The 23,046-nt window shown below is 36.6% G+C and overlaps 1 protein-coding gene across 1 annotated transcript in view; it reads right to left on the bottom strand.

Annotated features, from left to right (window-relative positions):
• The window catches only part of Mtmr6 (Myotubularin related protein 6), an 897,059-nt gene extending 874,754 nt beyond the window's left edge, over positions 1 to 22,305 (bottom strand). The window contains exon 1 of the mRNA XM_067115371.1: positions 22,265 to 22,305. The gene's annotated coding sequence lies outside the window, so the exon portion shown is untranslated. The remainder of the gene's footprint in view (positions 1 to 22,264) is intronic.
• Positions 22,306 to 23,046: the final 741 nt, after the last annotated feature.

The raw sequence follows: 23,046 nt of genomic DNA, 5'->3' as shown, positions 1-23,046 counted from the left end.
TATATATATATATATATATATATATATATATATATATATATATATATATATATATATATATATATTTATAATTTATATACATTATATATATACAATGATCAAAAACACAAGGAACAATCATAATCCAGATTTCATCTGTTCCCCTCTGCCTCCTCCTACTTAGCTGTCTAACTCCCTGAACTTTACCTTGATCCAATTTCGACCTTTCTTCCCAGAACAAATATACTGTACTTCGTAAGTGCTCTTACAATCTCGATATGGGACTCGAGGTCTCGTTAAACTAATTCATAAAAAAAAAAAGGATTTGAATACATATAAAGGAGTCAATTCCGTTTCCTGGAAGTTTGCCTCAAAGAGGATTTGGAATAACCCGAAACCCTTCAGCTAATGACGACAGCATCAAGGTTACAAAGTATAAGCAGACTTACAAAGCATCTATCAATCTATCTATCTATAAAAGCTGCAACGACACACGTTCTATTTAAATCTAATTCCCAATTCGTAACGCAAACATATTTATATTAATTAATCAAAAATAAATCAGGCTCAAATTAAAATATATAACCTTCGGTTCCTCCCTTCAAAAGACAATGTTACTAATAAACGGGGTAGGAACATTAAACAATACGTTAAAAACCATTATCTTATCCAAGATTTAACCCAACAAAGCCTAAATTATTAAAGAAAATATAAAGACTTCAAACTAACTGCAAAGCTTTGAGTGAACGACAATGCTCCCAGTCAGTGGATATCTGATAAAGATGGATTGGAATGGAAAATAGAGTTTAGGCCAAAGACCAAGCGCTGGGACCTATGAGGTCATTCAGCGCTGGAAGGCAAGTTGAGAGTAGGTAGGTTTGAAAGGTGTAACGGGAAGAAATCTTCACAGCTGCAACATGAAATAATTGTTAAGAGAGGGTGGACAGCAAGATGGAAGAAAGATAATATGAATGGAGGTACAGTAAAAGGAATGAAAGGGGTTGGAGCTAGGGACAGAAGAGACGCCGCAAAGAACCTTTAGTAATGCCTACAGTGCATCCCGTGAGGTGCACTGACGACAATACCCCGCTACTGGGGTCTCCTAAAGAAAATCAATTTCATATCTGAAAACTATCTAGAGCTTTCTGACACCTCCCGGATTTTGGAATGCAAGCGGTTGCTTTTAACCTTGAAAGCTTGCACACACACGCAGACACACACACGCACACACACACACACATATATATATACACACACACACAAACTTTCAGTACAGGACAAAGATTAGTTCTATTAAAGAACGCAAAATTTGCACTTTATAACTTCTACCCAACTGCCGAAATGTCGTAAAATAAACATGCAAAGGTGGAATTCACTTCATCTGGGAAATAACTGGCGCCCTAATAGAATTACAGAGAATGAGTGTTACTTCACTGGCTGCAATTCGAGCCTTTTTCTTTAGTGGTTGTAACCAGGATATCAGGAAGTCATCCACAAAGGTGTCTTGATAGCTGGGCTGATCATGTAATTTCGATATTTCGCAAAACCTTTATTTTATTAAAAAAAAAAACATCTATAATCACACAAAAACGTAATGAGGAAATTTCACAATGAAATTAATTTCCACGAAAAAAATTATCAATCCCTACACACTTACAAGTGTGCATGAGCTCAAGTATGTCAAGTACTTGGCATGTATCGATGAAAATTTATGGCTCATAACTACAGATAAATGGCTAGTGCGCATGCGCTGGGGTGTTCTCAGTACTTGGAAAGAATTGCATGAAGTAATTTGCTCTGAAAGAAGACCTTTAATCTCCGAGCTCCCATGCCTTAAACCTCAACAAAGCTTAATGAAAGCAAGGAAGTTCTAGGAAAAGGGGTAAACGCAAAGTGTGCTTTCCAGACATCAGAGAGAGAGAGAGAGAGAGAGAGAGAGAGAGAGAGTTTTAATCACAAATATAAGATCTACGTGCACTGGACAACGAGAGAGAGAGAGAGAGAGAGAGAGAGAGAGAGAGAGAGAGGGTGTGTTTTAATCCCGAATATATGGTGTGCGTGTGTTGGGGAGAGAGAAAGTTAAGTATACCTTAGTTTTACCAGACCACTGAGCTGATTAACAGCTCTCCTAGGGCTGGCCCGAAGGATTAGACCTATTTTACGTGGCTAAGAACCAATTGGTTACTTAGCAACGGGACCTACAGCTTATTGTGGAATCCGAACCACATTATAGAGAGAAATGAATTTCTATCACCAAAAATAAATTCCTCTAACTCTTCATCAGCCGGCCGGGAGAATTGAACGAGAGAGAGAGACGGGGAGGGGAAGAAACACAGGATAGAAATCAAATCCAGAAAGTTGCTGGAGTTTTTATATATAATAAATATATATATATATATATATATATATATATATATATATATATATATATATATATATATATATATATATATATATATATATATACTGTATATGGGAGTGAATAACCATGGTATACAGACGTTAAATAAATAAACAGGCAAAATGATAAATAAAACAAAGACGGAATGGACACATTATATGGACTTTATGTCTGCCAGCATCCCTTATAAATTATCAATTTTGGCCCAACTATGAAGAAATGGATCACCCTTTTGAAACCATCTCGCAAAAACTGAACCCCTAATCATACACAGGGAACCATCAAATCGGCCCTGGCTAGATGATTAGAACTGGAAGAGGAGTATAAAATTTAGGCCGAAGGACAAGCGCTGGGACCTATGGGGTCATTCGGCGCTGATAGGGAAATTGAGAGTAAAGGAGGTTTTTAAGGCGTAACAGGAGGAAAACCTCGCAGTTGCAAACTGAAACAACTGTTAGAAGAGGGTGGACAGTAAGATGGAAGAAGGAGAATATGAACGGAGGTCTAGGTAGATGATGCAACCAAAATATATATAAATAAATAAACTTCAAACGTCGCTTCCCACAAATACTGGAAAACCGAACTACAGACAGCCCCTAACTTTCACTCGTCGTTTTTCCAACGAACTTTCTAAGGGTGAATTAACCTACTTCTACTCTCTCTCTCTTTCTCTTTCTCTTTCCCTAGGGTTTTATTGTATTACCTTGTGTCCATTATGTCGTTACACTGAACTTTCATCTGGCTTGAACGATATTTTCACTTTCCATTGTATGAGAAAATCTTTTCACATATAGCAATGAGTATAGCTGCTGCACTATAGCACAAACACATGCCCAATATATATATATATATATATATATATATATATATATATATATATATATATATATATATATATATATATATATATATATATATATATATATATATATATATATATATATATATATATATATATATATATATATATATATACATAAAAATTATATATATATATATTATATATACACATATATACATATATATATATATAGTCCTTTTCACAGAACGCTGGCAGGTGCGTCGTAATTTATCCAAGAGACTTTTTTTAAACCTCTTTGACCACTGTTCTCATCACCGTATGTCCGAAACCCAGCCCCATTTTTCAGCTTCGAATCATTCTCCTAAAAGTTTTAAGAGAGAGAGAGAGAGAGAGAGAGAGAGAGAGAGAGAGAAAAGAAAAGATAAAATTTTCTACTCCTTTCATATTTCTGAAGGTTGTGAAAATATATTTTTGGGAAACAATTAAAGGTACTGAACGCTTTTTTATCAAATGCTAGTGAAAGTAATAAAAAAAAAAAAAAAAAACGGAAGTCTGAGAAAATCAAGAACGTTCATTTACTGAATGTTTATCAACTGTACGTTTATGCACTGGTAAGTAATGAAAGCTATGTCTATTAATTTATTGGGTGCAATAAAAACTATGAACTTTTATTTACTGAATACTAGTAAAAAGTACTGAATACCTCATTAATAAAGTTAAATATTACTGACTGATTATGCTCATCTGTTGGACACCCTCGATATTTCCATACAAACATCTGGCCACCTTTCGAGGTGAGCACATCTGCATACTAGATAAAAAAAAAATAAATAAATCATACTTCTGCTTTCAATCATAACCTGTCCTTCAGTGAGTAAGGTATTAAACTTAATTTAATTTATATATATATATATATATATGTGTGTGTGTGTGTGTGTGTGTGTGTGTGTGTGTGTGTGTGTGTGTGTGTGTGTGTGTGTGTGTGTGTGTGTTTGTGTATATGTATTATATATATATATATATATATATATATATATATATATATATATATATAAATATAAAGACGCTCATAAATTATCAGTTATTACTTGAAGCGCAGCGAATAACACGGGATTCAAAGATTATCCTACGCAATCCAAGTTATGAGTCGGTAAAGTTACACTAATATCCCATTCACTTGAAGACAGGATGATATAGAAAGTAACTTAATTTGATAATAGCTGCGTTACTGTTGATTTAAGTATTACAGCACACTTTCCTTGCGTATAAAAGGATGTCCGTAATGTGAACAAGTAAGAAATACGCCGAAGTTTCTTCGGCGCAACCGAGTTTTCTGTACAGCGCATAATGTTGTATGAAACTCCCAGCTACGGCCCATGAAACACGCATCCACGGCCCTGTGCTGGCCTGTGTTGTTGGTACCTATAGAGGTGCCAGACGTACGATCATGGCTAACTCTAACCTTAAATAAAATAAAAACTACTGTGGCTAAAGGGCTGCAATTTGGTACGTACGTCTGATGATTGGAGGGTGGATGATCGACATACCAATTTGCAGCCCTCTAGCCTCAGTGGTTTTTAAGATCTGAGGGCGGACAGAAAAAGTGTGGACGGACAGACAAATAGCCATCTCAGTAGTTTTCTTTTATAGGAAACTAAAAATTGCATAAACTGGTGAAATTTTTCAACATCGTAATTGCCATTACAAAAGCAATGGCTACTGATATAAAATTAAGAGTTTGGTATTTACAGTGGTTAATTTTGACCTGATTACAGAAGTTATATTTTTAAATTCATAACTTCAACTAAAACTAACACATTCCCGTAATTATTTCCACACTTGTGTACTCATTACCAAACACACAACTGCAGTCATTTGTGAACGTCTGAAATCATGAAATTCTGATTTGCATATAACCACCATAACACTTTCAGATTACCAATATTCATATTTAGATTCTGATTCGCATAATATTGCCACAACACTTTCAGATTACCAATATTCATATTTAGATTCTGATTCGCATAATATTGCCACAATACTTTCAGATTACCGATATTCATATTTAGATTCTGATTCGCGTAATATTGCCACAATACTTTCAGATTACCAGTATTCATATTTAGATTCTGATTCGCATAATATTGCCAGCATACTTTCATATTACCAATATTCATATTTATATAGCGTCCCAAAATAAATAAATGGATCATTCTTCTCATAATTCAACTATTTATAATTAATAAAATTAATAAATATCTCATTTCTAAAGAGTTAAAAGTATCAAAACGATATATAACAATTTGGATCATCTAATCAACTCAAAATCCACTGAAATAAATAAATAGGCTTTTTATAGGTGAGGAAAATTAACTTTTTATCCAATCTACGTCAGCTGATAAATAATTCAATTAATGAACGTTATATCGACGGTGTGTGTGGGGTGGTAGGGGTGGGGGTGGGGGGTTGGTTACAGTGCATAAGTGTTTGCGTTGAAGATAATCGAACCTTTCGCTAATTATGTTTGCATGATTTAATTAAGAGATAGCGGCGGAGGCGCGTCTGCAATTGCCGTGGCCACAATCAACAACAATTTCAGCTGTAATTACAATAATAATAACAATAATAATAACAATAATTCGTGTTGCCACCACTAGTGGTGGAGCTGCTGCTTTGTTTCTGTAGTGACTTCATCATAAAATTACTGATATCATTATCTGAATTGCGGTGAATATGGAATTTAGGCCAAAGGCCAAGCACTGGGACCTATGAGGTCTTTCAGCGCTGAGACGGATATTGACAGTAAAAGGTTTGAAAGGTGTAACACAAGGAAAACCTCTCGGTTGCACTACGAATCAATTGTTAGGAGAGAGTGGAAAGTAGGATGGAAGAAAGATAATATGAAAGGAGGTACAGTAATTAAGTAGCTATCGTGCGGGTAGGACGTGTCTGTGAAGTCTGTGAAAAGTGCCCGACTTGCGCGATGTTCAAAGTGAATACGAAGAAAAAATAAATACTGTAGAAATTAAATCCAGTAAAGGGAAGATCAAACTACAATGCGAACTTCTTCTTCGTCTTTAACGTGCATTTTTCCCATTATTATACATTATCTTATAATTATCGAAGCAGCACGTAAAGATGGAACACTAAAGAAAATACTGGAGAAGGATGAGTCAACAACCCAAATCGAGAGAGAGATTAAGCAACCTGCGGACACTGCTCTGGGGAAGTTGATGATGAAGGGACTTGCTCTGAAATGTTTGACGCATGGTTTCATTATGAATGTTCATCTATCGAGGTCAGATACACACCCACATTTCGTAGTGATAACATATTGTACATCCGTAATAATTGCAAGAGGCCTGAACAAAGAACACACAAAAAACTCATTGAAGATGAACTTGAAGAAATAAAAGAAAACAGAGATATTAAGTATACCTTAGTTTAACCAGACCACTAAGCTGATTAACAGCTCTCCTAGGGCTGGCCCGAAGGATTAGACTTATTTTACGTGGCTAAGAACCAACTGGTTACCTAGCAACGGGACCTACAGCTTATTGTGGAATCCGAACCACATTATACCGAGAAATGAATTTCTGAAGAGATATTAACAAAGTTGATTCAGGATTCGGCTCAGAAAACTAGTGACGTAATGATCAACATTGATGAAATCCAAAACAAAATTGATTATGTTGATAAAGATGTCAAGACCATGACAAACATGGACAAAACTTATGCTGAATCACTAAAGACAAAAAAAGTGCTTCTGATCAAATCTACAAAGGAAGAGAGCACGGCAGCTAATGAAAAGAGACAAATTATGAGTAAAATAACGGCGCCACTTGAACAGGTTAGAACAACAAGAGATGGACACTTATTTGTAAGAGATTTCCAGAGAGGAAAAACTTAGAAAAGGCAAAAACGGAGATTCAGAAAATCAACAATATATCAGTAAATGAGAAGGGTAAACTTAAACCAAAAATAAAAGTAGTCTATGTCCCGAAGGATGAAGATGACATTGTCGATAGCATTGTAAAGAAAAATCTATGGATAGGTAGCCTCATTTCTGAAAATGACGACCTGAAAATTGTTAAGGAAATGATAGCCACAGATGACAAATATAAACACTATATATCATCATACGCACGCTACAAATACGAAAGGCTATCTATGATAGAGGTGACAAATTGTGTATACTGTATGGCCGTTGCAAAGTATACGACTGTTACATGCCCTATCAATGCTATAAATGTCAGGAATTTGGTCACAGCGCAACAAATTGTAGAAATGACCAAGCTTGCCCTAGATGTGGTGAAAATCATAAATCAAGCGAATGTGCTAGCAACATCTTCGAGTGTAAAAATTGTGTAAAGAAAGGTCATAGCGATACTAAACATAAAACAAGTGACGGCAAGAAGTGCACAGTATACAAAGAATATGTGTCAAAGGCGAAAAATAATACGGATCATGGCTTTGACTAATAATCTTATATGCAATTTAATACGAGAAGAAAGCAATTTTAAAAAAGAACAAAAGACTCTCCTATTCTGCAGGAGCTATGATACTGACGAGAAAACACTGAAAGACAATTATAAAATATATAAGAAGCACCTTATTTTGAAAACGTACAAGGGCCCGCCAGAGAGGGAATTACCTGTGGAGGGCTCTACATAAAACTAAATAAAGTGAAACAAAGTGAAAGTAAAAGGAACAAAAGGAACTGCAGCTAATAAGGGTGGAAGGCACGCTGCAAAGAACCTTAAGTAATGCCTACAGTGCACCGCATGAGGTGCACTGACGGCACTACTCCAACACCCCCATCTCTCGCACACAATCACGACTTTGCTTATATATTAAAAATTACCACTAGATTTTATGCAAGATTCTCTCTCTCTCTCTCTCTCTCTCTCTCTCTCTCTGTGTGTGTGTGTGTGTGTGTTGGCGGTGCTACACTAAAGTTTATCTAATTTGTAAAATAATGATAACATTTCACAAACTAAATAAACTGAGGCTTATTACCATCAAACTACTTTTCAAGACAAGATAAAAAGCAAGTATTAAGAATCCTACCATAATGACTCGGTAAAATTAAGTTGCCCAAATAGGTTACTTAACATAATTAGAAAAAATACTACACCCTGACAATGGGGTTTGATGGAAAAATACTATTATCTAATTATCCCTCACGAGAGTGTTAACCATTTAAAAATCGGAAGAGAGGGTGCAAGTACACGATTATGAACGTCATAATGATGGCAAAATAATTATGCACAGAGAGAGAGAGAGAGAGAGAGAGAGAGAGAGAGAGAGAGAGAGAGAGAGAGAGAGAGAGAGAGAGATGCCTTAAATATAAACGTGATGAATATAATTCAGAAAATCGGGCTTTTAATCCAGAAGTGAAAGTGAAAGAGAGAGAGAGAAGAGAGAGAGAGAGAGAGAGAGAGAGAGAGAGAGAGAGAGAGAATACAATAATTACTAACGACATAACCCTTATATTCCTAAAACAAACAAACAAACAAAATTTTCTCCCTTCCCCTACAAAGTCTAAACCAAGCCCGCGTACCGATGAAGCGGGGAAATTCCCAATAAGCCGAGGAAGTTTTATGTCTCTGGAAAAAAAAAAAATAACATCTCTCCTGTCATACTAAGACTTTCCTAGAAAAAAATTTATTAAAGTTTGCATGGACAGACGTGGGTTATGGTAACCTAATAAGCCAATCACTTAGATCTCAAAACATATGAGAAGGACTCTTGTTGAATATTATGTTTATTATATTACTGATATGTGACTGTCAATGCATTATTTATATATATATATATATATATATATATATATATATATATATATATATATATATATATATATATATATATATATATATATATATATATATATATATATACATATAAATATACAGTATCATATACAGTATATATATATATATATATATTTTAATTTACGCTGTATCGCTTAGTTATTAATAAAACAGAAATTTCCCATTTTAGGGAATGTGGTACAGCAACAGTATAGGAGCGACAAGAGATTTTTAGGGCGTGTTTTTGCTTTCCCCTACTTAACGAGACGCCTGGGAATACACCTGGGAAGGATAATGGCTGTTCCTGCTAGCTAAGCCCCAAACATAATTAAAAGCCTTTTGTACTGCCAAATACTGGCGAGGATTTTCTCTTGTTAATCAGCGGGTACAGGCCTCAGCCGTCGCTGCAAGCAATGTTTTCTGCCATATAAAGGGCAAGACCACAGACATCGTCTTACGGGCTGCTCTATGAGCAAGAGCCTGTGCTGGCATAAAGCCAGCTTAATAAAAAAAACATATCGTCAGCTATAGTCTGCTTGTGTACGCCGACGGCTCTGTTCGCCTGAGAATCTAGCCGCGTGCCAGGAGGCACTCATCTCCTATACACTTGGAGAGCTTTATGCTAAGTTCACACATTCACGTATCAAGGCACGCATGCGCACACACAGCCAGAATTGGTGAAACTTGCGCATACGCGAGAAAATAGGCCCCGCCCAACTGGATACGTGTCACGGGACGATGTGCGTGATGCATGCGCATTATAGTGCGCCCGCAAATGTACGCACTGCGTAAGGGTGACGTGACGCTGACAAACAAGCGGCGGCGCAGGCAGAAGTAGTGCGTGGCAGAGCACGTAACACCAGCGTACGTATACCGTATGTGTTACGTTCTGCGTAACTGAGTTACGCAAACGTCACGTTGGCCCCACGTACTGCGGGGGTTAAACCCCAGCTATATCGTACCAGAGACCTGTAGTTATTTTGCCCTTTTTAATAATTTCTGTACATGGAATCTATTCTGATATGATATTTCTATCATTTTTGAAAGTACCTTCTCTTAACATTGTTTCTATTCTTCTTCTTCTTCTTCGTCTTTAACGTGCATTTTTCCCATTATTATATGGGGTAAGCACGATGCCTTCTTTTGAAGGACTTTGATTTGGCGGTCTGTTCCTGTATTTATTTTGGACTTATTTATAAATCAATAATGTATCAATTCAGGATTATTTTGCCCTGTGCATTTGTGTACTTCCGTTTATTTTAGTTGATTTAATAAAAGATATTGCTCAAATCCATGATATATTACTCTCATCAATACTTGGTAAATGGGAAGAGGATAGGGCGGGCCATGACATTGCAATGTATGTTTAATAAATATGAAACAAACATATATATAAATAAAAGGAAGAAGATGTAGTTATTTTGCCCTTTTAATAATTTCTTTACATGGAATCTATTCTGATATGATAATTCTATCATTTTTTGAAAGTACCTTCTCTTAACATTGTTTCTATTCTGATATGATAATTCTATCATTTTTGAAAGTACCTTCTCTTTACATTGTTTTAATTCTGAGGTGATAATTCTATGTTCTTGAAAGTACCTGCTCTAGCATTTACATTGTTGATATTCTGATATGAAAATTCTATCTTTTGAAACTACCTTCTCCCGATATTTTGACATTTTATATGACTTGCTAATATTTTGCCTGTTGTCATTTTTTCTTCTGTGCACAAATGTTACATAAAGTATTTTGAACTTATTTCAAAGTCAATAATGAAATGTTAGTGTATTCGGGTTCATTTTGCCTTCTTTATTTGTGTACTTGTATTATAGCTACTTCATTGAATACATGATATTTGAGCAGAGGATAGAGCTAGACATGATATTGCAAAATATATTTATTTAATATAAAATAAAAACATACACATACATAACAGCAAAAGGAAATACAACAGTATATAAATTAGCCCTGCAAATTGTTGAGGAATGTCGTGTCAAGCGACAGGTTGCTGAGGTCTTTGGTGTGGATGTCACCAACTGTGCTTGCAGGAGCGCCAGCTGCTGTGCAGTGAGTGCCCGCTGCTGCTGCGATGCCGACAGGCTGGCAGGAACTGCAGGTGCCTGACACTCGTTGTCAGTGCCATGGTGTGGGTCATCATGGCCTCGACGGCACCGTGCAACCCTCTTTGGTGGCACGGATATATCGTTGGATGGCACCGAGCACCTCCATTTTCAGGTGCAGGCTCAGCTGTTCTGACACCTGCGCACACTCATCCTCGACTTCTTGAAAAATGTAGGGCCATCTCCATCAGGAGTGCCTTCGTGTCGGCGTCGGCATCCCCGTGGGCGTTGTCGTCGGTGGCGGCGGCGGGTCGCTCGTAGGGCGAGGGCAAGGTCCTCTTCCTCCTCCCTCTAGGTCGCTCTCCGTCACGAGCTCGTCGGCCTCGAGCTGCAGCACAACAGCATCGCTGCCTGAAGGGGGACCATCAGCTTCAGGAGGCTTTGCGTGAGGGCAACTCCAGCTGCCAGGGCTCCTGGAGTTCTCAGGGCCCCTTTCCTGGTCCTCTTCAGCATGGGTCCTTTGGGCATCTTGGCTGCTGCAGTGGACGGCGAAGACGGAGGCGCTGAGGGGAGATAGCAACAGGATGCTGGCCAGAGAAGCACTGACCTGGAAGCGCGCCGCCCCCCTTTATCCCAGGTCAGCGTTGCCCACATCCACGCTGTTGCGGGGGTGTGGCAGCGTTGCCGCGTCTACTCCCACGCCATTCTGACAGCCACACGCAGTGCCCTGGGGCAGCGTGTTGCCCCAGGTAACGGCGTGGCAGCTCGCGGATCAGCCCGCTGGTGGTGCCACGCAGCGGGTTGGCCACGCTTACCTGACAGTTGACCTGGCCACCCCCGCAGGGTTTCGAGCAGGCCGAAGGTTCCTGCCCCGCGCACGGCCAGGTGGTCCGTAACGTCGCGCCGCATGCCGCCGCATTTACACAGTACTTACGGTACATTTACGTTGTGTTTGCGTTGTTTTTACGTACTCTGGCTCCGCCCCGTTCGTGGCCGTGCGTGGACATGCGTGCCTTGATACGTGAATGTGTGAACGTAGCATTAACCTTGAGCCAGACGCCATCTTCTATAGAAGCATCCCAAGGAAGCAAAGTAGTACGGAGTGGTGTCAGTGTCATTTGCCAAGCTGATGTTTCTTCTGTGTTTCCTGATTTGCCAAGAGAAGTCAGCCCTACCAGGCTGATATAATTTTATTACTACTGGCATTTTAAAGCCTCTTATACATTGTCCACTTATGTACACCTTGGAATTACTTAATGTACTAATTTCCAATTTAGTGGATTTATTGTACATTTTAGTGAGATCTGTCAGCTTTGATTTACCAGTGTTCTTGTGTAAATAAAGTACGTGTTAAGAAGCAGAATTCTGACTTGGCGACCTGACAATTATTTCTTTTTTTTTCTGGTTACGGTATTTCGAGAGTTTTATTGCGAAGTACTATTAATCACAGTAAACTCAACTCCAGCGCCTCTCGAAATACGTTATAATTTATATATGCATATGCAATGCATACCCATGCCGTTTCTATAGGCATGTATTTACCCGTTTACAAATTTACCTTAGCATACTTCTATTATTTGTTATTCTTTTCTCTCAACATTCCTATATATCCAAATAGTCGAAAAATGATGTTAAAACTGTCAATGACTGGGTTTGTTTTTATTTACCCGCCACATTCATATATATCCAAATATTATCCAGATATGATGTTAAAACTGTCATTATACAGAATTTACAAAGAGTGACACTTAGTGAAATGAAAATATTCCTTATTTTATAGAAACTTACCACTTAGCAACATAACCGCGTTCCCACGCGAGTCCCCAAAAGGGAATCCGTGAAAATCCGATTCCACACAAAACTTTTTTAGGGTGGTTTCCTGTCCATTCCGCTTTCACTCCCTTCCATTCACATCCCAAATTCCAAATATTTTCACATGACAGATCCTCCCATTCCCAAATCTAATTTATTCCCATTGCATATTGCAGTTAAGTTCCCTTCCGTTAACCAATCCTTCACAGTCCACAAATCAATTCTTCCTTTTCCATAAACTAGTTCTTCGCGATCCAGAAATTAATTCTTCCCACTCCATAAACTAGTTATTCATAATCCAGAAATCAATTCTTCCCTTTCCAAACGTCAGTTTTTCAAGATACACAAAACTAATTCTTCCCAATCCATAAACTACTTTCTCATAATCCAGAAATCCATTCTTCCCTTTCCAAACACTAGTTTTTCACGATCCAGAAACTCAATCTTTCCACTCCATAAACTAGTTATCATCCAGAAATAATTCCCCCCTTTCCATAAACTAGTTCTCCTACGTCCATGAACAACTACTTTCCATGCCATAAACTAGTTATTAATAATCCAGAAATTAATTCTTCCTTTTCCATAAACCAGTTCTTCACTGTCAAGAAACTCATTCTTCCCACTCCATAAATCCATAAATCAAGCCTCCCACTCCATATACTAGTTCTTAACAATCCAGAAACCAATTCTGACCATTACCCACCCAATATACACTCATTCCATAAACCAGCTCTTCCTATTCCTCATCTCAGCTCCTTGTCTTCCCATAAAGTGAATCAGTTCATTCAGTCCCACAAACCATTGCATCATATTTCACCTCGCCTCCTATTCTTCCCATTTCATACCGTTCTGGGCTAGCACTTTGCTGGCCCACGTAGTTCCTCGTTGGGAGAGTCGGTAGAGTTCTGGGCTAGCACTCGCTAGACCCGAGTTCGAGTCTCCGAGCGGCCAATGAAGAATTAGAGGAATTTATTTCTGGTGATAGAAATTCATTTCTCGTTATAATGTAGTTCGGATTCCACAGTAAGCTGTAGGTCCTGTTGCTAGGTAACCAATTGGTTCTTAGCCACGTAAAATAAAATCTAATCCTTCGGGCCAGCCCTAGGAGAGCTGTTAATCAGCTCAGTGGTCTGGTTAAACTAAGGTATACTTAACTTTAGCTGGCCCACGTTCGAGTCTCCGACCGGCCAATGAAGAATTAGAGGAATTTATTTCTGGTGACAGAAATTCATTTCTCGTTACAATGTGGTTCGGATTCCACAATAAGCTGTAGGTCCCGTTGCCAGGTAACCAATTGGTTCTTAGCCACGTAAAATAAAATCTAATCCTTCGGGCCAGCCCTAGAAGAGCTGTTAATCAGCTCAGTGGTCTGGTAAAACTAGGGTATACTTAACTTTAGCTGGCCCGCGTTTGAGTCTCCGACCGACCAATGAAGAATTAAAGGAATTTATTTCTGGTGATAGAAATTCATTTCTCGTTATAATGTGGTTCGGATTCCACAATAAGCTGTAGGTCCCGTTCCTAGGTAACCAATTAGTTCTTTGCCATGTAAAATAAACTCTAATCCTTCGGGCCAGCCCTAGGAGAGCTGTTAATCAGCTCAGTGGTCTGGTTAAACTAAGGTATACTTAACTTTAACCTGGCAAAAGTGTTTCCCATACTTAACTCTAGCCCCATCTCTTGCATTAAAGGGAAGATCCACTTTAGCTCCTGCGAGTAGACAGGTAAGTTAAAGTATGATCCGCGGACAGGCTTGAATATCTTATTAGAATTTATACATAATTCCAACTTCAGTAGAGAAGGCGATTGCCTTCACCGAACCGGATTTTGATATCCTCTCTCTCTCTCTCTCTCTCTCTCTCTCTCTCTCTCTCTCTCTCTCTCTCTAAACATCAAAATCTATTTCGAACAACAGTATACGGTATACGTTTATACATGCAAAGGTTTGTCAACGTATCTGTGCCATCTACTTCTCGTAATACATATACATGTACATACATATACATGAAGAGAGAGAGAGTCTCTCTCTCTCTCTCTCTCTCTCTCTCTCTCTCTCTCTCTCTCTCTCATATATATATATATATATATATATATATATATATATATATATATATATATATATATATATATATATATATATATATATATATATATATATATTCTTCTTTCTTTCTTTCTTTTACTTTTAACGTGCTTTTTTCCCATTTTTGTATGGGGTAAGCGATGCCTTCTTTTAAGGACTTTTGATTTGGCTTTGGGGTAGACCGTAGTCTCGATCGGCTGCCCTGCCTGACATCGCTTAGACCCCGGTAGCGTATGTTATATGTATCATACCAGACCCAACGCCCTTTCTCCCAGCAGCGAGAAGTTGTTGCGCGGGTAGGTCGATATAAAAATGGCGGGTCGTCACTCAAATTTCTTATATAAATATTTTTTCAAGGTGTTAAAAATAAACAATAATCTATCATAATTATAACAATAAGTTCAACCCTAGTGACAAATATAAACCTCACAACACCTCAGACTGAAAAGATCGAAAATGAAATTCTCCACGACAAAAACAGATTCCGAAGTACCTCAGCGAAGATGCCAGTTCAGTCTAGAATGAAATTTCCACAGCGAATACGTCAAGAGGGCACAAATATCTGGAGAATTCCGTGAATGGAATGTGAAGCATTACACTGGTACAAGATGGGTGTGCAACTCCCAGTGAAAAATGAAAAGTAGCATCATATCGCCGGAAACTGAGTTGCCCTGGAGTCCGATATTCGTATTACAATATCGGGACGTTTTCTTGGTGTTATTAGTTTATTAAAATCATACAACCACAGAACTGACTTCTCTTTAACCAACGTTGATAGTGCCATTTTTTTCAGGCAGTGGCAAAAAATATATTATATGTTTTGCCTTGCCAAATTCAAAATCAAATGTTTTGCAGTAAGTGACAAATTCCAAATCAAATGTTTTGCAGTAAGTGACAAACAAAATAAAAAGTTTTGCAGTAAGTGACAAATTCAAAATCAAATGTTTTGCAGTAAGTGACAAATTCAAAATCAAATGTTGTGCAGTAAGTGACGAATTCAAAATCAAATGTTGTGCAGTAAGTGACAAGTTCAAAATCAAAAGTTTTGCAGTAAGTGACGAATTCAAAATCAAAAGTTTTGCAGTAAGTGACGAATTCAAAATCAAACATTTTGCAGTAAGTGACAAATTCAAAATCAAAAGTTTTGCAGTAAGTGACGAATTCAAAATCAAAAATTTTGCAGTAAGTGAAAAATTCAAAATCAAAAGTTTTGCAGTAAGTGACGAATTCAAAATCAAAAATTTTGCAGTAAGTGCCAAATTCAAAATCAAAAGTTTTGCAGTAAGTGAAAAATTCAAAATCAAATGTTTTGCAGTAAGTGACAAATTCAAAATCAAAAGTTTTGCAGCAGTAAGTGACAAATTCAAAATCAAATGTTTTGCAATAATTGACAAATTCAGAATCACACACGCTGCAAAAACTATCAAAAATTAAAATCAACTGCTATGTAAAAATACGTCGAGATTAAAATTAAACAATAATGCAGGAAACGCCAAAACTGAATTAACTATTTTGCAAACTAAATAAACTATTTTGCAAATAATGTTAAGTTAAAGATAATAACAATTTATCAAAACCTTTCAAAACCAAAAAATTTACATTTATAAAAATTTTACAAATTTAAAAACGCATTTATGCTGCACAAATTGTCAAAACCAAAATCAATTCCTTTGCAGAAAATGCCGCAAATAATAGTACAAAATTGACCAAAAAGTCAATGAGGAGTCAAATATTTAGCAAATAAGGTCAAAAACTAAGATCAAATTTTCAAAATCAAACATATTTACATTCATAAAATTTACAATCTTCAAAAGAAACTCATATTTTCAATAAGATCTTCGACAATCGCAAAAGTTCCGGAATAAACTGAAAAATGAACATGAATTCAACCAATCATGTTTGTGATTTACATTCTACAATAGCCAAACTTTTGAAATCAAATCATTTAGAACAACAAAAGTCGCCCATAAACTTTCCTTTTATGTCCATCCCAAGGTCTTGGAAGCATACACACACACAAACTCACACACACACATACACAAATCCATTTCCTTGAGCACTTATGAAAAAAGGTCAATTTACAACGTAACTTACAAAATTGCTCTATTTCTAGCAAAATTTTGAAACGGATATATTTATTACCACGCTTATAAGAATACTTTATTTCCCATGTACCTATGGAAAATATAAGTTCATGAAAACCCGGAAAAGCCCAATTTCCTAAGGAGCTTATAGCAAAGCTCGACGTATAACCGAGCTTATGCAAATACTGTGGTTCCAACTTAAGTAGCAAAAGTGCTCGATTTCATACAACGCTTATAAATAAGTTCAATTTCTTAAAAAAAAAAAACTTAAGAAAACTCTCACTTTCTCAGATCTTAAGTTTATGATCAACTCCTTAAATACCTTGCGAGAATGAAAAAAATTCAATTTACGCTTCATAAAACAGTCAATTTCAAACGAAGCCTATGAAGAAGATCAATTTGTTACCAAGCCTACGAAAGGCGAGAATTCTACCATACACAAGCGTAAGAAAGCTCCCCCACCCAACTCCCGCCCCCCTCTGTTACAACCATTCCCAATGGCCAGCCCTCACACTCCTATTGAGCTAAAGAAAAGCCCAATTTCTCACAAAAGTCACTGAGCGTTTACGTAATGCTTTTTTGATGACGTCTTCACTGCAAAGATTTCCGGACGAGATTTTTGAAATATTCTTTTAGCTAACGCGGGTTATTGTTAGAGAAAAACAAGAAAAATACTCATGGAAACGTGCATACACGCATGTGAATATTCGTACATATATATGAAAATACTTTTGCATTTACATGTAAGTGTTAAGCAAAGATACATGTGTAAATTAATACACTTTTGCATACAGACAATATATAGTGTATGTATATATGTTTATATATGTATGTATATATATATATATATATATATATATATATATATATATATATATATATATATATATATATATATATATATATATTTACATATATATATATATATATATATATATTTACATATATATATATATATATATATATATATATATATATATATATATATATATATATATATATATATATATATATATATATATATATATATATATATATGCATGCAAATATCCAAATATCAATGCATCTATGGGCACACACACATATACACAATCAGTCCCACACATAACAAACCCCGCACAAACATCTGAATATAAATACAAATAAATAAATTACAAAACCTCGCACGTTTACAGACTACCAAACACTCATAAATATGCAAATATACTTACACACGCGAGCCCATGTTTAATCTCAAAATATCAATTTTCAGAAAAATGAAAAAAAACATTCTTTAAAATTACTCCTGCAGCTGAATCAACAGGTTTTAGCTCCCGGTCGGATCAAAACAACTTCCTTTTGAGAGAGAGAGAGAGAGAGAGAGAGAGAGAGAGAGAGAGAGAGAGAGAGAGAGTCTTTGAAAGGGAGCGTGATAACAGGAACCTACCGAAGACAACACCATTTACAGGCAACACCATTTACAATCCTGAAAAGCCAGACGGGACGAGCAACCTAACGACCTTACCTAAATCTAAATTCCTCTGGGACTGATTTATTGCTAAACGCACAAATAAGACCCTCTAAATACCTCACCGAAGCGTAGACAGACGAGGAGTAAAAACATTCTTGGAAGGGTTGGTTGCTCGAGGTAAACGACCCATCAATAGAAGGGAGGGGAAAGTGAAGAGAATAATAATAATAATAATAATAATAATAATAATAATAATAATAATAATAATAATAATAATAATAATAATTTCAAATGTGATATATTTATTTTTAATGCTGGTTCAAAGATCGCCTAATTTATTGATTAATAATAATAAGGATAACAATGACTGGATTATGTTATATGGAAATTTGTTAACAGAGTAACTGGCATTTTGGTTTCTTCCTTGACGGCTGTATCTTATGGTTATCATTATTATTATTATTATTATTATTATTATTATTATTATTATTATTATTATTATTATTATTACTGATATCCTATAAGGTGCAGCCGCAAAGAAAGAAACCAAAATCCCAGTTACTCTATTAACAAATTTCCATATAACACAATCCAGATATTATTCTTATTATTATTAATTAATGAGTTGGAAGATTTTTGAACCAATATTAAAAATAAATATATCACATTCATGCGATATTATTATTATTGTTATTATTATTATTATTGTTATTAATTTTTGTTGTTGTTGTTACGCAAACAATGAATAATAGAAGAGTTAGGTGAATTAAGGTAGTAATTATAATTACTATTAAAATAAACACGTGATGAATATTACAACTCAAGATAAATTGGGTCTCCAAATTGGATCATATCGGAACTACTTTTCAAGGCATGTCTTTCTTTTTAGTTTTCTGTGAAAGAAAACTATTGAGATGGCTATTTGTCTGTTCGTCCGCACTTTTTCTGTCCGCCCTCAGATCTTAAAAACTACAGAGGCTAGAGGGCTACAAATTGGTATGTTGATCATCCACCCCCAATCATCAAACATACCAAACTGCAGCCCTCTACCCTCAGTAGTTTTTATTTTATTTAAGATTAAATTTAGCCATATCGTGCGTCTTGTACCGCTATAGGTGCCAAAAACACAGGCCGTGGCTGAGAGTTTCATACAGCATTATACGCTGCACAGAAAACTCGATTGCGCCGAAGAAACTTCGGTGCATTTTTTACTTGTTTGAATATTATCGAACCTTCTCTACTTATCCATCGAAAGGGGATTCAAAAACAAGAACAAAAACATCATTAACAAGACTGTTCAGGAATGTGTTGCATATGTAATGCACTCGGGGAACTTTCAAGTTTATTATAGTTTAACTGCGATGGTTATTCATGTTAATGCAAATTCGTTCATGAACACTTATACAAGTGCACATTTTACACACAAGCACACATACACACATACATAAATATATATAAATTATATATAAATATATATATATATATATATATATATATATATATATATATATATATATATAAATTATATATATATATATATATAAATTATATATATATATATGATAAATTATATATATATATAATTACATATATAAAGTATATATATGCATTTTCACCAATTCTCAGCAAGTCTCCTTCTGGGGTGAGGTTGCTAGCTAGCCCCATATGCTTCTCCATCCCACTTGCGACCCACCACAGTCGACTACCTAACACATACATAATTCATATCTTACTTCCTGACAGGCAGAGTAGAATTTTAACGAAACGTTTCTAGAGTTCATGCTCGCTTAGGAATCGAACCCAGGACCTTTCGCTGGTGAAGTGGGTCAACTGGTAAGCCCCATAGCCTGTCATTTGAGAGACCGGAGTTCGATCCTGATGTGTCAGAAACGTTATACCTTTATATATATATATATATATATATATATATATATATATATATATATATATATATATATATATATATATATATTATTATATACACATATATAATATATATAAAATATATAATACATACAATACCTATATATATAATATATGTATACGTATACATATACAAACATTACAAGAATGAAAACATACACAAGCACTTAAAAGAATATGATATAAGTGAAGTACTCCTCAAAGTTACAAGCAAAGGCATCGACAAGCTCACCAATAAAATGTAAAAAAATGCACTCAGATTTCTTTCAACGCTGCCCTATCTTATGCATGCACGCCATGATACTTTGAAGTTAAGTCTCAGTGCGTCACAAAAGGAGAAAACGAATAAAAACTTCCACGTGGTAAAATGCTACGAGTCAAGTACATAAAATATAGCTAAGAAAGGTAGGTAAAATCGAGTCATAAAACTACACAAAGCATACTTAATTACACCGGGGAAGGAGCTTCATAAAGTGCAACGATAAAAATTACACAAAGAACTCTTACGATATTATGGCGGGGAAATTGCATAATAAACTGCAACTGTGCAAGATGCATTACAGGGAACTCGCGTAATTACGTCATGAAAGTTGCGAAATAAAACTTAAAATATTCAACACTCGACACAAATGAAAGGTGGTTTCTTTCTTATATTACAATCGACTATCAAATGAAATATACTAATGAGTTACTTACCCTCAGGACGTTAAAATGACGAGCTTCCTCGATTATCAGCAACAAGAAAGTATAGTATATAAAACCGCTCACGAACGGTTTCGTTTGTCTCGACAAATGAAAATAAAACTAATCAGGCAGAAAGGTCTTTTTAACAATGAAATGAACACGTGAGGTTATTTCTATCAATGAACGACTACTATTATTAAAGGAGATGGAACTTTAGAGAATTACAATGGAAAACATCAAAGCACGTGTCGCTAAAAGACAAAAACAAAACAATTGACAACTGTTTCGTGTTTACTTTGCACTTGCCGGAAATGACGATGCTTCAGAATGCTTCAAGTATTTCCGTAACCCAAACTGATAAATTAATATATTATATAAACACAAGATAAGCCAATACACAAATGCATACATTAACAGGAAATTCAGATACTGAATTTATCTTCATTCATGTTTATCAGAGGGAGTTTTCACAGTGTATGTAGCCTACACAGAAAAATCTGTGGATTCTAGACGCTAGAGAACGTTGCTAACTTGCTAGGTATGTTCTAAAATGTCAATTTCATCCAGCTAACGTCGTGAGCCGTTGGCATTTAAAACATTAAAGTTAAGCGGACACTACGTCATCCAAAACAGAATTAATCGTAACATCATATGAGGTAAACAATCCGGGATCTCATTCTTAATAACCATACGAGGTCACGAGTACAGGTCGTCATATCCGTTACTCAAACATAAGAAATCACTGTCATCCCATTCACCATTTCCACGAGTAAATGTCACTATCATACAATCCATAATTAACGATCACGCCAAGAAAGGTCACTGTCCCCCAGTGGACCCTGAGGAGAGGTCACTATCCTCCATATGTGTGGCTTCATCACTGACACTCACCCCGTGTCCCAGTGATACCTCACACCAAGATGAACACGCAACCAACACACACACATCTAAGGGTCCTTCCTTATCGAAACTGGATTGATAAAGAAGAATTTGGTATCGAGTAAAGCGTAACGGCTTTACATACACACACAAGAAGCGTACGCCACGCTAGCGATACGCATCGAAAGCAAAACAGCTGTTACGCCCACCGCCTAAGGATAAGCACAAACGAGCGTGGCGGGGAACCGTCGTGTAACTGAAGGCGGGAAAACTCTGCGCGCCAAAGACCTCTGGATGGATCTTGACTCCAAGCTCGCTGGAGCAACACTGAGTGCCTGGTTCGCCTCTCTCTCTCTCTCTCTCTCTCTCTCTCTCTCTCTCTCTCTCTCTCCCCGGGACAGTGGCAACTCCTCCACACCGCAGAGCCGGAGTGCTAAAAGCCCTCGTGGCGGGAAAGGAGAGAAGGGGGAGGAGGGTCCTGTCGAAAATATATCCCACCAAAAGTCATGCAAGTTACGCTTACCCGTCAGGCTCCTAACCCCCCCCCAAAAACAAAAACCACCCCTCCCAGTCCAAACCCTCTCCCTACAGAACACCGTACAATATCAAACTCAAACATCCATATAGAACCCAAATCCCCTATAAAAGGTAAATAAACCACTCAACGACTCTCCTTAATTCTCTAATTCCGAAAAATCTAGCAATACCCAACATCCATTAGCTCAGGATTCCCTTTTTTATCTCCTGCTCCATTCCAACAGGATTCAGGAAATAAATGGATGCGAAAAGTAATAAAAACGGAGGATTAAAAAGTGGAAGCAACGCGCGCTATTGGACTAACACCTGTGGCGTTGATGGTCGAGTTGCTATGGCTGAACTTCACCCATAGGATGGTCTCAATTTCCAGCGCAAAAAGTAGTGTACGAGTTTTCTCCCTCGTGGAAGAGGAAATTGCCGGTGGCACTGCTGATAATTAAACAGCCATGTCAAGTAGGTCATTTTGGCGAGTCATTTTTTATCTGTCAGTCATTTCCACATCTGTCTATGGACAATATTTGTTTATCTATCTA

Source organism: Macrobrachium rosenbergii, chromosome 13 (assembly GCF_040412425.1).
Source record: "Macrobrachium rosenbergii isolate ZJJX-2024 chromosome 13, ASM4041242v1, whole genome shotgun sequence".
NCBI lineage: Eukaryota > Metazoa > Arthropoda > Malacostraca > Decapoda > Palaemonidae > Macrobrachium > Macrobrachium rosenbergii.
This window is presented reverse-complemented; position numbering and strand designations above follow the sequence as displayed.